At 41.1% G+C, this 14689-nt stretch overlaps 1 protein-coding gene across 5 annotated transcripts in view; it reads left to right on the top strand.

Moving 5' to 3' along the window:
- Nucleotides 1-14689, top strand: part of GRIA4 (glutamate ionotropic receptor AMPA type subunit 4) — a 387349-nt gene that overhangs the window by 207293 nt on the left and 165367 nt on the right. The gene's annotated exons all lie outside the window — the stretch shown is intronic.

The following is a 14689-nucleotide window of genomic DNA, read 5'->3' as shown; positions in this document are numbered from 1 at the left end:
TTTTTTTTCTATTGTATTATTTTCTAAAAATTAGCATAAGGAAACCTAGGATTAAACAATTTGTCTGGGATTTAAAGGGGTAGTCCAAGTCCAGCTTTTTGTGGAAAACTCCACACTCACCTGCAGTGGCGTAGCTATAGGCTCATGGGCCCTGGTGTAAGAGTTTACCTTGGGCCCCCCTTCCCTGAGTGCTTTGTGGCCAGGGGCAGTGAAGCATATAGCCTTTATGCTGCCTAAGGCAAAAATTGAAACGGCCACCCGCCTTCCATGCCATAGTAGTGAATGGAGAGGATGCGGTGCATGCACGGTGTGCTCGCCTTTACTTTGGGGGCCCCCTTCTGGAGATAGGAGCGGGTCCCAGTGATGATGTTATGTGGTTGTGGACAGAGCACGTTTTTATTAACAGCCCTAGGGCATGTTCACATGGCGGGTTTTCCTGCAGAAATTTAGTGCCCACAGCTGCGGCAAAAACTGGCCAGCGTGACATTCTTTCTGCCTCCCATACATCTGAATGGAAGCTAGCAATGAGGATCACAGAGCGGTTGCTTATTGCCTCGGTCCGCTGAGGAGGGACATGTCCGTTCTTGGCGTGGCTGCAGTTTTAAGGCAGAAAGGACACGGCTACCAGAAGGTTTTCAGTGGAATTTCATTGCGGCTGTCCACAACAAAATTCTGCGTAATACCCGTCATGTGAACTGGCCCTTAAGGGTTTCCAGGATAAGAAAACAACATGGTTGCTTTCTACCAAAAACAGTGCCACACCTATCGTATCTTTAGGTTGTCAGACCTGACAAAGGGAGTGTTCCGCCCTAGAAAGCCATTGTTCTAATAAACCGGCAATAAGACCCACTTTGGAGGAGCGTGATACAACACCACCATCTCCTTAAGGCCAGAGATCCCTTGTACAAGGGATTAACTCTAACCCTAATTGTAGTTCAGCCCTAATGAAATGAATGCAGTTGACCTGCAATACCCTATACAACCTGGGGACAAGTGAGGCACCCATGTATTTCAAATCCTGGAGAACCCTTTTCATGTGCAGTATGAGAGGCATTTATTAAAGTGTACCTAACCCTTCACCTACTCTTTATTAAAGCTTATAGTAAATGTGATAAAAGAAAATTTCTAATATACTTTATTATTTTAATTTTACTTTTCACTGTGAAATTGGCACCTGTTGAGCTTTGCAATCCGTACACTCATACACTGGTGTACTAAGGTGACCACTTGCATAACCCCAAAATAGGAGGACATTCTAGGCCATGCCTTCCCCCACTAAACCATGCCCCCAAACCCACTAATTCACGCCCCCTCCCTCTAACGGTAAAGGTGCTGGTTAGGTTGACCTGATACAAGGCCTTCTGGGACTTTATCTCCTGGAGCTGCAGCCTGTATGAGGGAGGAGCGTAGGTGTGTGGGTGGAGTAGTTAGCAGCTCCTTTTCTGTGTGCGCACTGCCTGCCATTACTTTCTACAGGGAGTGCAGAATTATTAGGCAAGTTGTATTTTTGAGGATTAATTTTATTATTGAACAACAACCATGTTCTCAATGAACCCAAAAAACTCATTAATATCAAAGCTGAATATTTTTGGAAGTAGTTTTTAGTTTGTTTTTAGTTTTAGCTATTTTAGGGGGATATCTGTGTGTGCAGGTGACTATTACTGTGCATAATTATTAGGCAACTTAACAAAAAACAAATATATACCCATTTCAATTATTTATTTTTACCAGTGAAACCAATATAACATCTCAACATTCACAAATATACATTTCTGACATTCAAAAACAAAACAAAAACAAATCAGTGACCAATATAGCCACCTTTCTTTGCAAGGACACTCAAAAGCCTGCCATCCATGGATTCTGTCAGTGTTTTGATCTGTTCACCATCAACATTGCTTGCAGCAGCAACCACAGCCTCCCAGACACTGTTCAGAGAGGTGTACTGTTTTCCCTCCTTGTAAATCTCACATTTGATGATGGACCACAGGTTCTCAATGGGGTTCAGATCAGGTGAACAAGGAGGCCATGTCATTAGATTTTCTTCTTTTATACCCTTTCTTGCCAGCCACGCTGTGGAGTACTTGGACGCGTGTGATGGAGCATTGTCCTGCATGAAAATCATGTTTTTCTTGAAGGATGCAGACTTCTTCCTGTACCACTGCTTGAAGAAGGTGTCTTCCAGAAACTGGCAGTAGGACTGGGAGTTGAGCTTGACTCCATCCTCAACCCGAAAAGGCCCCACAAGCTCATCTTTGATGATACCAGCCCAAACCAGTACTCCACCTCCACCTTGCTGGCGTCTGAGTCGGACTGGAGATCTCTGCCCTTTACCAATCCAGCCACGGGCCCATCCATCTGGCCCATCAAGACTCACTCTCATTTCATCAGTCCATAAAACCTTAGAAAAATCAGTCTTGAGATATTTCTTGGCCCAGTCTTGACGTTTCAGCTTGTGTGTCTTGTTCAGTGGTGGTCGTCTTTCAGCCTTTCTTACCTTGGCCATGTCTCTGAGTATTGCACACCTTGTGCTTTTGGGCACTCCAGTGATGTTGCAGCTCTGAAATATGGCCAAACTGGTGGCAAGTGGCATCTTGCGCCTTGGTTTTTCCACACGCTTCTTGCGACCCTGTTGACTATTTTGAATGAAACGCTTGATTGTTCGATGATCACGCTTCAGAAGCTTTGCAATTTTAAGAGTGCTGCATCCCTCTGCAAGATATCTCACTATTTTTGACTTTTCTGAGCCTGTCAAGTCCTTCTTTTGACCCATTTTGCCAAAGGAAAGGAAGTTGCCTAATAATTATGCACACCTAATATAGGGTGTTGATGTCATTAGACCACACCCCTTCTCATTACAGAGATGCACATCACCTAATATGCTTAATTGGTAGTAGGCTTTCGAGCCTATACAGCTTGGAGTAAGACAACATGCATAAAGAGGATGATGTGGTCAAAATACTCATTTGCCTAATAATTCTGCACGCAGTGTATAATAATAATGCTGTCTCTGCACAGTTTGTCATTGCACTTGATGGAGGACCAGGATCCAGAAAACCGGACTGCCCGATTCAAAGCCAGGAGTATGATCACCCTATGATGTACGGATTCCCCTAGGGCTGCACTGAGCACCGTATAGGCTGGAGCATCGCTTGATGGAGCAGCACTTCTCTGCTAATGCCTGGCATAGACTGGCTATATCAGTCTTTAGCAGATCGGCACAGGCAGGAGGAGAGATGTGGTATGCATTAAAAACATACAAAACCACCCCAATAAGGAAAAAAAAGATAAAGATTCTTACTCATGGTCTAGTGAAGATGATGATTGAAATGGTGGGGATCCAAATACGTGCACATCCCTACAGTGTCCCACGTGCTATTCCTATTTATTTTATCTTTTTTTTTTTTCATTATTGTGGTGTTTTTGTATGTTTTTAATGCATAACAATAAAAGTAATTTTTTTATATAGTAGGGAGGTATACTAGGAAAAGGTAAAAAAAAATTGAAATATATTACAAATTTTGTTTTATTTCATTTACAATAGGTTTTAATAAAATGTAGGTGAAAGTTTAGGTACACCTTAAATTACATAACTTCATAAATACCACACAGTTAGGCTACACTAGAAAAAATTCAATTTCATGGAGATGATAATGCAGTGTTGTACTTCGAGGAAGTGATGTGACCTTCAGAATCTGAATTACTTACTATATTTAAATGACTGATCTCAGCTACATACTTTGGATGACACAGGAGCAGATAAAAGCAAGTACTCTGGTAAATTACCTAATTTGTCTCCGTCTGTACAAATCACAATGAACATGCCAAGATCAATCGCATATAGACTACTCATTTCTATAGCCACAGTTCGCCGTGGTCCTCTCCTTCTCTTCATTGGTAATGTGTTTCCTACAGTGTGAATGAGTGGGAACATCTTTGGACCTTTTGGCCTAAGCTACATGGGTGATCTTCAGTAGCTGATGAGTGAAAATAGATGGTCTTGGAAATTATTTTGGGAAATAAGATTTGCCGTTTGAAATATTGTGATGATTGTGTGTTCATGGTAACTTACGGTATGGCCACACAGCTGACGTTGGGACATGGACATTAGCAATGAATACTGAATAAATAATTAATCTATAATTAGTTAACATGATGGTGCTGAAGCTTGTATGGCCAGGTGGTTCTTGGTCTCATGGTGGCCACGTCCCAACCATAAAAATGTCCTGCATTGATGCTGAATGTACTTTAAGACTATTAGTCATGCCTGAATGAACGTTGCATTCTATGTTCCATAAAGATATTTCCTGATCTAAAGCTTTTTAAAACTCTTTACCATTGTTTTTATAACCCTATTTTATACTACTTTTAAATTAAAGGGGTTGTCCCACAAACACAACTTGTCTCCTATCCACTGGATCTGAGCACTGGAACCCACAACAATCATGAGAAGAGGGTTCTGGAGAGCCAATCAAGCATGTGTGTTTCTGCTCCATTCATCTCATTTGGAACTGCCTGAGATAGCCAAGCTCTGTACTCAGTTTCCTTTCAGCATGTCTATAGAACTGAATAACACGTATGTGCAACCATCGGTCCAGTTATGTGGGGACTCGGGCAACCTGTTCTCATGATCGGTGGGGAGTTCCACCACCCATCAGATATTTATTGACTATTCTGTGCATAGGTGATAAGTGATACATTCTTATGGTGGGGCAACCCCTTTAACTTACAGATGTGTCCTTCCTTAACTTCTCTGTTGGCTGGGCATATCTCAAGATAAGTGGAATGAGATGACCAGCTTTGAAAAAAAAACATGATTTTGTGATGCTCGTGGGGAGTTATATATTCTATATGTGTCTGCAGCCAGTGACCACCCAATAGTTATGATATGACCTGCAGCCAGTTAAGGGCTTTGCTAACTTCTTGAGATCATATATTGAATTTGTACCATGAGGAATTGGAGTCTTTAATAAAATTTACAGATATTTAAGGGTAGACACATATGTACCTTGCTAATGTGCTTTCATAAGTCCTGTTCTAGGATGACATCATGTGGTCAGGACTTCTTATCCACAGTCAAGTGATAGAAGATCTCATGTACGTTCATCAACTAAATGCCTCCCTGCAAAGTAACTACTCTAATTTGCGGCACATCATCACTCAAGTGGCGTAAAACAGGCTTAGTTACTAAAATTGAGCTACTGTTATATCCATTTAGCAAGAGTTTGGAGTTACTGTAACAGATTATCCCACCAATATCTGATCAAACCCTTAGATTAAGTCAAAATCCCATAAGTGATGGCTTTGTAGTAGAAAGTGGCAATTTACCGATACTTTACCTATTCTTCATAATCGGAAGAAAGGATCATTGTTAATCGTAGCATAGATTGCCAGGTTAAGTTCTTATACCAAGAAGTCCTCTGAAGCCCTGGTTACATATGAAATAGGTGAACATTAATATTATGAGAAGGTTATGTCATTAAAAAAATAATTGTAAGAGAAAGTCTTGACACAGATCTCATATACACTAATTCACAATCATCCAAGGTTTTTTGTTTTCCTTTGTTATTAAAAATTTGGACCCTCAACATGTAGATCATGTCCTACTTCAGTGGTCTCCAAACTTGTGGCTCTTCGACCTTTGCAAATTTACAACTCCCAGCAGGCATTTTTCAGGCCCAACAGGGAATTGTAGTTTTTCGACAGGTGGAGGGGCACAAGTTGAGGACTACCACCCTACTTCCGCTTTGATATCTCAATGTCAATGAGAATGTTGCCTGTGCAGTATTACTATTCAATAACATCACCCTTGGATCCCAAATGCTTCAAGGTATGTATATGTGCAGTCATCTGTGGTATACAAAGTCCAGTGTCCTTACCGATGGAATGAAACCAATGAGTGATTTCGAAAGGAGTAAGAGTTGGGGTTAACTACAGTGATTGCAGCCGCTTTCATCCAGTAAAAAAGCCTTCATGACATCGGTCCCAGAACCCCCCCATCATTGGCAAGATACTCACCCTCTCCAGCGCATTCACAGGCTGTTTCACCTGGAGAATACAGCGAGTGTAGGCGCCGGCGGGGATGGTCTCATGAACAGCAGCGGTCCGGGGGGATGGACCTCCAGGAGACTACTTATAGGGGCCTGCAGAAAAATATAGACAATACATTAAGTCTGGTATTCTCCTTTAAGATGCTTGTCCGTTTAAGAGTGACCACAAGGTATGCATTTTTTTTTTTAGCATTTTATATTAAGGTATCTTGTTTTTTTTTTATTTAAAGAAATATATACCATATATTGATATAAATCAAATAAAATCCTTTCTTTTTCATTTTCTTTTAATCTTTCTCTTCTAACAGTCTTCAGAGTATGTTAAGTGCCTGGGAGGCTCAGATAGATCTTTCCCTAAAGGTTGCTAAAGATAAGAGGAAAGCATTGATTTTTTATTTGTTTTTATTACGTGAAAACATGCAAATGGTTTGAAATCCTCCAATGGGTAGAAATCTCAATAGCAAAACACTCTTAATCCAGCTCACCTTCCTGGTTAGTATATGCTCCCGACTCCAAACCTTTAGGGGAGTGTCCCCGTTGCAGACTGCAAATAACTTGGAAAAGATTGGTCTTGGATTCAAATGGAGATCCTCTTTAAAAACTTCTTCTTTATTGAAACATACAAATTACAGCAGACATCACCACAAGGTACACGGAACAGTTGTTGACGCGTTTCGGGTACAGAACCCTTAGTCGTAACATTGTCACATAGTGAGACGCTACAATTTAAATGAAACCAGTGCCAGTCCCCTCAAACTCAAGGGGGGAGGGCAAAGTCTTCATTGGTTGTCTCACTATGTGTCACACCCATCTTCTGGATTTGTAATCACCAGATAAATGTGTTTCACACTATGCTGGAACTCTCAGTCAGATTAACCCTTCGGGCACTATAGTCCCGTCATATTGACTAGGGGAGATGAAAAAAGAGAGAGAAACCGCACAGTGTGAATATCATACTTGCATATAAAAACATTTATTATCAAACTGAATCAACTTCGATGGTGTGCACTATGTGCAGACACGTGGAGTGTCAATGGGGGCTAAATTTTCGCCTTCATTGGCTAATTTGACTATGGCCTATTTGGAAGAAAAATGTATTTATAGTTTGAGTAACCCATTTGGGTCTGGATTGGTCTGGTACGGCAGATACATCGATGACCTGCTCATGATATGGGCGGGCGATGTGTCTGCCGTCCCAGACCTCGAGACCTATTTGAATGGGAATGACTATAATTTACGTTTTACATGTACAACTAACGAATGTAATATTAATTTCCTCGATTTGACGCTCCGCGGTTGTCCGGGAGAGATAGTGCACACCCGAACATATAGGAAAATGACAGCTGGTAACTCGATCCTGAATGCTAAAAGCCACCATCCTCTACATACTATCAGGGCGATTCCTGTGGGGGAATATATACGGACTGCAAGAAATTGCAGTTCATTAGAACTCCTAGAGGAAGAATTTAGTCTGGTGGATAAAAGATTAAAAGCTAGGAATTATCCTGACTGGATGTTGCGGAGGGGCAGAAATATTGCTATGCAAAAAAATAGATGTGATATGCTTTTTGGGCCGGTGAAGAACATGAGCAGTCTCAAAACCACAAAACGGAGTGTTGGGATGCATGGAGACAGAGACCAGGACAACATTCCAATCCTATCCATAACATACAGTAAGGAATTTAACAGAATCAGCTCTGTGATAAAAGGATGTTTACCTATTCTATATGATGATGCCATTCTGTATAATGACTTAAAGTCAGGTTGTAAAATCGTACCTAGAAGGGCTACTACGTTGTCCTGCTCTCTGTCTCCATCTCTCTTCACCTCCAATAGATCAGGAGTGAACAAAAAACAAAGTTGGCTTAGTTACAAGGGGTTCACAAGGTGCGGGGGCAATCCATGCAAAACTTGCAATTATGTGACCCCCTTGAAGCTATTTGAAAATTCCGACCACTCGTGCAGTTTTCCAATCCAAAGTTACATCAACTGTAACACTGCAGGAGTGGTGTACATTATTCGCTGCACTGAATGTGATTTGATGTATATCGGGAGTATGATTCGGAAATTCAAGAATCGACTCCTAGAGCATCTGAATTATATAAATAATCCGAATGCATTGAACATTTCAAATGTTGCGAGACATTTCGTGCAGAAGCACTCTCGCAAAGTGAAAAGTTTTAATGCCTTTGCAATAGAGAGGGTGTTTGCACCCACGAGAGGGGGTGATCACCGCAAAAAACTCCTCTTACGGGAGGCCTTCTGGATATTCAGACTAAATAGTAGAGTCCCAGCAGGCCTGAATCTGAAAAGGGAGCTAATGTACATTTATCAGTGAATGCCGCTTCCAGAAAACTCAATATATTATTACTTTCATGATAGCCATGTATGCAATCCCATGCAATCCCTTTAATCAAGAATGCAAAGGCAGTTTTAAGGTCATTTTAGTTCAGTTTGATAATAAATGTTTTTATATGCAAGTATGATATTCACACTGTGCGTTTTCTCTCTCTTTTTTCATCTCCCCTAGTCAATATGACGGGACTATAGTGCCCGAAGGGTTAATCTGACTGAGAGTTCCAGCATAGTGTGAAACACATTTATCTGGTGATTACAAATCCAGAAGATGGGTGTGACACATAGTGAGACAACCAATGAAAACTTTGCCCTCCCCCCTTGAGTTTGAGGGGACTGGCACTGGTTTCATTTAAATTGTAGCGTCTCACTATGTGACAATGTTACGACTAAGGGTTCTGTTCCCGAAACGCGTCAACAACTGTTCCGTGTACCTTGTGGTGATGTCTGCTGTCATTTGTATGTTTCAATAAAGAAGAAGTTTTTAAAGAGGATCTCCATTTGAATCCAAGACCAATCTTTTCCAAGTTATTAGAAATCTCAATCTCTGTTCTGTGCAAAATGTATAAGACTCTCCCTGTCTTATTTGTGTCATTGCCTCTAAAGCTCTGCTGATGTCACTGTGGATAAAAGCATGGAATGAAAGGCTACATTTTGTTATCATACCTTTTTTTCTATTTTTATTCTCAGTGTCCTTTTCAATATAAGATGATTTGTGCAGCAAGTGATCTCCATCTAGTGGCAGTGATTAACGATTCTACTCACTGTATGAAAGGTGAAACATCTGAAGCTGATAACTAGTGTTGAGCTAATCGAAGTTGGACTTCGATCCGAACTTCAGGGAAAATTGTGTTCGCTGTGAAGCCGAATTTCCTTGTGCTTCGCGGTAACTAATCAATTTTCCCTAAAATGGCGATAAAAAAATTCATACTCACCTAATTCATTTGCACGCGAAGAGTCCGCCGCGGCCATCTTGATTCAAGTTCCCGCCCGAAATCTCATGTGCGGTAACGTATGAGGTCACCATGTCGGCTAGTGTGCTGACAACATCAAGCACCGTTCGAGAATTCAATCAAGATGGCCACGGCGAACTCTTTACGATCAAATGGGCAAAGGTGAGAATTTTTTTGTTATTTTTTTAACATATTAACCCCTGACAGCCTTCAATGGTCATGTCAGATGCCACAATCAGCAATGAACATGACATCTGATGGGTTCAATGACAGGGGGGATGGCGCAATCGCTACTCACAAAGAAATGAGTGTCGTGACAAAGTAATTAGTCACTAAGCTAATTTCTTTGTGAAATATGGCAAAGTAGCAAAATCAAATTTTTGAGAACTTATAATAGGGTATCCAATTCTTCATGAAGTAGTCTTTGTAATACTAGAAGACACTATCACCGAGCTGAATTGGTAGTTTACAATTTTGCTTGTACAGTAGGATAACCCTGTGAGTTAAAAGGGTTTTCCAGGACCCCAGAAACTTGTCTGGAAGGCCATGAATGTTATAATATAAAAAAGAAACCTAAGTTACTGTACCTACTTAATCACCCACAGATGACTCTCCGTGCATCTCAGAGATCTATTCTTCTGTAGCTGCAGCAGTGATATATCCAACTACTCCATGTGATTGCTGCAACCAATCACTGGCATCAGCAGTCGCGTAAGGTAGTTGGGGATTTCATTGCTACAGAGAGACCGAGACTGCATTTATGATTTACTCGACAACTCCAGGAAGTCCCTAAGGGTAAAGAGAAAAGGTGGGGCTTAACAAAAAGATGGTAGTTAAAGGGGGATTTCTGTGGTTTTATATTGATGGCCTATCTTGAGGACTGGTGGAGAATCAACACCCCGCAGATTAGCTTTTCTGCAGTAGCTTCAGCATCAGAAGTCGGTGCCAGAACTACATCTTTGTCCATTGTGTGTAGTGGACGGAGCTGGTTAATGCAGTTCTGCTCCCATTTTTGTGAAGGGTGTGGACTGTTGGACTCCTGCCGATCAGGTATTGATGGTTTATCCTGAGGAAAACCACTTTAATATATATATACAGTTGCTAGAAAAAAATATGTGAACCCTTTGGAATGATATGGATTTCTGCACAAATTGGTCATAAAATGTGATCTGATCTTCATCTAAGTCACAACAATAGACAATCACAGTCTGCTTAAACTAATAAACACACAAAATAATTAAATGTTACCATATTTTTATTGAACACACCATGTAAACATTCACAGTGCAGGTGGAAAAAGTATGTGAACCCTTGGATTTAATAACTGGTTGAACCTCCTTTGGCAGCAATAACTTCAGCCAAACGTTTCCTGTAGTTGCAGATCAGACGTGCACAACGGTCAGGAGTAATTCTTGACAATTCCTCTTTACAGAACTGTTTCAGTTCGGCAATATTCTTGGGATGTCTGTTGTGAATCAGTTTCTTGAGGTCATGCCACAGCAGCTGAGGTCAGGACTCTGACTGGGCCACTCCAGAAGGCGTATTTTCTTCTGTTTAAGCCATTCTGTTGTTGATTTACTTCTATGCTTTGGGTCGTTGTCCTGTTGCAACACCCATCTACTGTTGAGCTTCAGCTGGAGGACAGATGGCCTTAAATTCTCCTGCAAAATGTCTTGATAAACTTGGGAATTCATTTTTCCTTCGATGATAGCAATCCGTCCAGGCCCTGACGCAGCAAAGCAGCTCCAAACCATGATGCCCCCACCACCATACTTCACAGTTGGGATAAGGTTTTGATGTTGGTGTGGTATGCCTCTTTTTCTCCACACATAGTGTTGTGTGTTTCTTCCAAACAACTCAACTTTGCTTCATCTGTCCACAGAATATTTTGCCAGTACTGCTGTGGAACATCCAGGTGCTCTTGTGCAAACTGTAAACGTGCAGCAATGTTTTTTTTGGACAGCAGTGGCTTACGTATCGTAGATTCGCTAACATGGATGTTAGCATATGGCAGAGACTTTTGTAAGTCTTTAGCTGACACTCTAGGATTCTTCTTCACCTCATTGAGCAGTCTGCGCTGTGCTCTTGCAGTCATCTTTACAGGACGGCCACTCCTAGGGAGAGTAGCAGCAGTGCTGAACTTTCTCCATTTTTAGAAAATTTGTCTTACCGTGGACTGATGAACAGCAAGCCTTTTGGAGATACTTATGACCCTTTCCAGCTTTATGCAAGTCAACAATTCTTAATAGTAGGTCTTCTGAGAGCTCTTTTGGTCGAGGCATCATTCACATCAGGCAATGCTTCTTGTGAAAAGCAAACCCAGAACTGGTGTGTGTTTTTTATAGGGCAGGGCAACTGTAACCACCACCTCCAATCAAATCTCATTGATTGGACTCCAGTTGGCTGACACCTCACTCCAATTAGCTCTTGGAGATGTCATTAGTCAAGGGGTTCACATACTTTTTCCACCTGCACTGTGAATGTTTACATGGTGTGTTCAATAAAAACATGGTAACATTTAATTCTTTGCGTGTTATTAATTTAAAAAGACTGTGATTGTCTATTGTTATGACTTAGATGAAGATCAGATCACATTTTATGACCAATTTGTGCAGAAATCCATATAATACTTTTTAATGCAACTGTATGTATATATATATATATATATATATATATATATATATGTGTGTGTGTTAATTTTACTGTAGATGGGGCAGAGGAGGGAAGCCATACAACCAGAGACAGGAGCTTTAAGGACAGCAGAGATTGCTTTATATACTTCTCTGTTTTAATGGCAAAAGAAGTCAAGATAGGAAAACAAAAAGGAGGAGATGAAAAGAGGAAAAAAAAAAAAGATTTTTGTATTTTCTATGTTCAGCATTCCTTAAAAAGAGGCTTAATAGGGAGGTCCTTCTCGAAACTAGATGATTGAGAAAATAACTCTTTAAGAGGTAATACATGTGTCATCATTTGTAGCTTGACACAGATACTTTATATCCCTTTTTTTTCATTTTTAACTGAAGGTGCAAGCTCAGATAACTCAATAATTGTACCTTCATTCAGTTTTATGGCAACCATGAGTCAAAATTATATTTAACACTTATGGCCTCATGCATAAGGCAGGAACCTATATGGCTGACTATGGAGCTCCCTAGAGTTCTATGCTACATGTGCTGCCATTTAATGCTGTCTCCATACAGAACTGTATTATGGAAGAATTCTCCCTTAGAAACAATGCTTATGTCAGAAGAACATCTTGGTTTTCTGGCATCTGATGGAACCTGACACAAATTTGCATCAGTGAATCTGAGATAAACAAAAAGACTTGCCTCCAATTGATGGCATACATAAGGTTTCCCGAAACACACACAGAGATGTAAGTGCAGCCATGTGTATGATGTCTGAAAGATCTGCAGAGAAAAAAAACATTTCTACTTTCCACTTTTTAAAAAGTGGGCCGTCTGACTGTTGCTCCTAACATGTGAAAGATTGTTTGATATCTAAGAAACCTTGTTGAGGTATCTGCCTCAAGGAGCCCTCACAACATTAACCAATATTAAAAACTTTGGCAGCTAATCTATCAGAGATGTTAGAGGGAAGCGGAACGTTGGTGACATTTTTATAGGTGGTAAGCACTTTAGTTTCATTTTAAGGAAATATCTCCTAGTGCACAGTGCGCTTGTTACGGCTTTGTGAGCCTCCTAGGACGTCATAATTGCCACACTTGACTTTGATTTAGTACTGTGGACTTGGTAACATAAACATCTGACACACTGAGTAAATTACCTGCAGTCCTACCAAGATATAAAGATGAATGGGTAAAGAAAAAGCTAAGGGTCACTGATGAGAAATGATGCCGTAGAGACTGGGGCCAAAAAGCCCCAATGACTTGAGAACATGATGGTAAAATTAGAAGGGTGTCACTATACCCCCTTTATAAAAGAATATCATAATTTATATTTAGTGTGTAATTGTAACTATGTTAACTGTAAAACATGATATGGGTCAGACTGGTCCACCAGCATACCAGAGGATCCTGCGGTGGGCCCAGTCACTGAAGCCATAGTGAGGCTCACAGATACAGGAGAAAAATCCCATTTGGAGCTAATCACTTGCCACTAAGGTCGATTTCTTTGAGTCAAAGCCTATTAGATTTTATTGATGATCTAGGGGTTGGACCCTAAGAATAATTTCCTCTGGTGGGCCCAAGGAACCCCAGTCTGACACTAAATATAATCATAGGAGCTGTAAGCCTGCACGGGAAAGCTCAATAGAATTATTATATTTTTTAAGGAACCGTAACTGTAGAAAATACACCCAAAAAATTTTTATACCAGAAATTCTTCCCTTTATTCCCCCCTCCATTTCATTCTGTCTCATATTGCAATTAAAACTGAGAAAAAGATACAGAATTCTATTAAGGTCCCAGAGATCAGCCATTTTTTCCGTATCCCTTTTGTCTTCTCCTGCTGAACATGTGTGGCCCGTGGCTGTATTGTGGCCCACAAACACTGACCGTGTGTGCTCTGTATTACAGATTCACTTGAATGGGTCCGCAATCCACAAGATACGGAGCGGAGGCACAGAGCACAAGCACTACGGAGCGCTTCCGTGGGATTTCAGTACGTGCCTCCGCACCACAAAAAATAGAACTTTTTTTTTGCGATGGGGACTGAATATTGAAAATTGTGGACCCATTCAAGTAAATGGGTCCACATCCGAAACAGCGGCCACACTGCCAGTGCCCGTGCATTGAGGACCACTATTTGCATTTGTGTGCACGAGCCCTAAGTCGTACTCTTGCTACATTGCTTAGCCAATTGCTACTTTTAGTAATACCCTGTTTCCCCGAAAATAAGACAGTGTCTTATATTAATTTTTGCTCCCAAAGATTTGCTAGGTCTTATTTTCAGGGGATGTCACATTTATTGTTGAAAAAAAATAAGGAAATCAGGGTGGGGAGGGGGATCACTTAAAATGGCAAAGGGTGATCAGAGAAGGGAATCAAAATGACACAGGGGTATCAGGGTGGGGAGGGGGATCACTTAAAATGACACAGGGGGATCAGAAGGGGGAATCAAAATGGTACAGGAGAATCAGAGGGGGGGGATTACTATAGCATTTTAGTACCCCCTTCTGATCCTCCTGTGTCATTTTGATTCCCCCCTCTGATCCCCCTGTGTCATTTTAAATGATCCCCCTCCCCACCCTGATCACCCTGTGTCATTTTGATTACCGTTTTTAGTCTCTCCCCCCCCATCTTCACCAGATATCCCCCACCTTCCATCAGCTATTCCCCCCTCTACCTGTCACCCCGTCCCCTGTGTGTCC

This window comes from Bufo bufo, chromosome 3, assembly GCF_905171765.1.
Source record: "Bufo bufo chromosome 3, aBufBuf1.1, whole genome shotgun sequence".
NCBI classification, from domain to species: domain Eukaryota; kingdom Metazoa; phylum Chordata; class Amphibia; order Anura; family Bufonidae; genus Bufo; species Bufo bufo.
The sequence above is the reverse complement of the archived record's forward strand: the minus strand, read 5'-3'. Positions and strand labels throughout refer to the sequence as shown.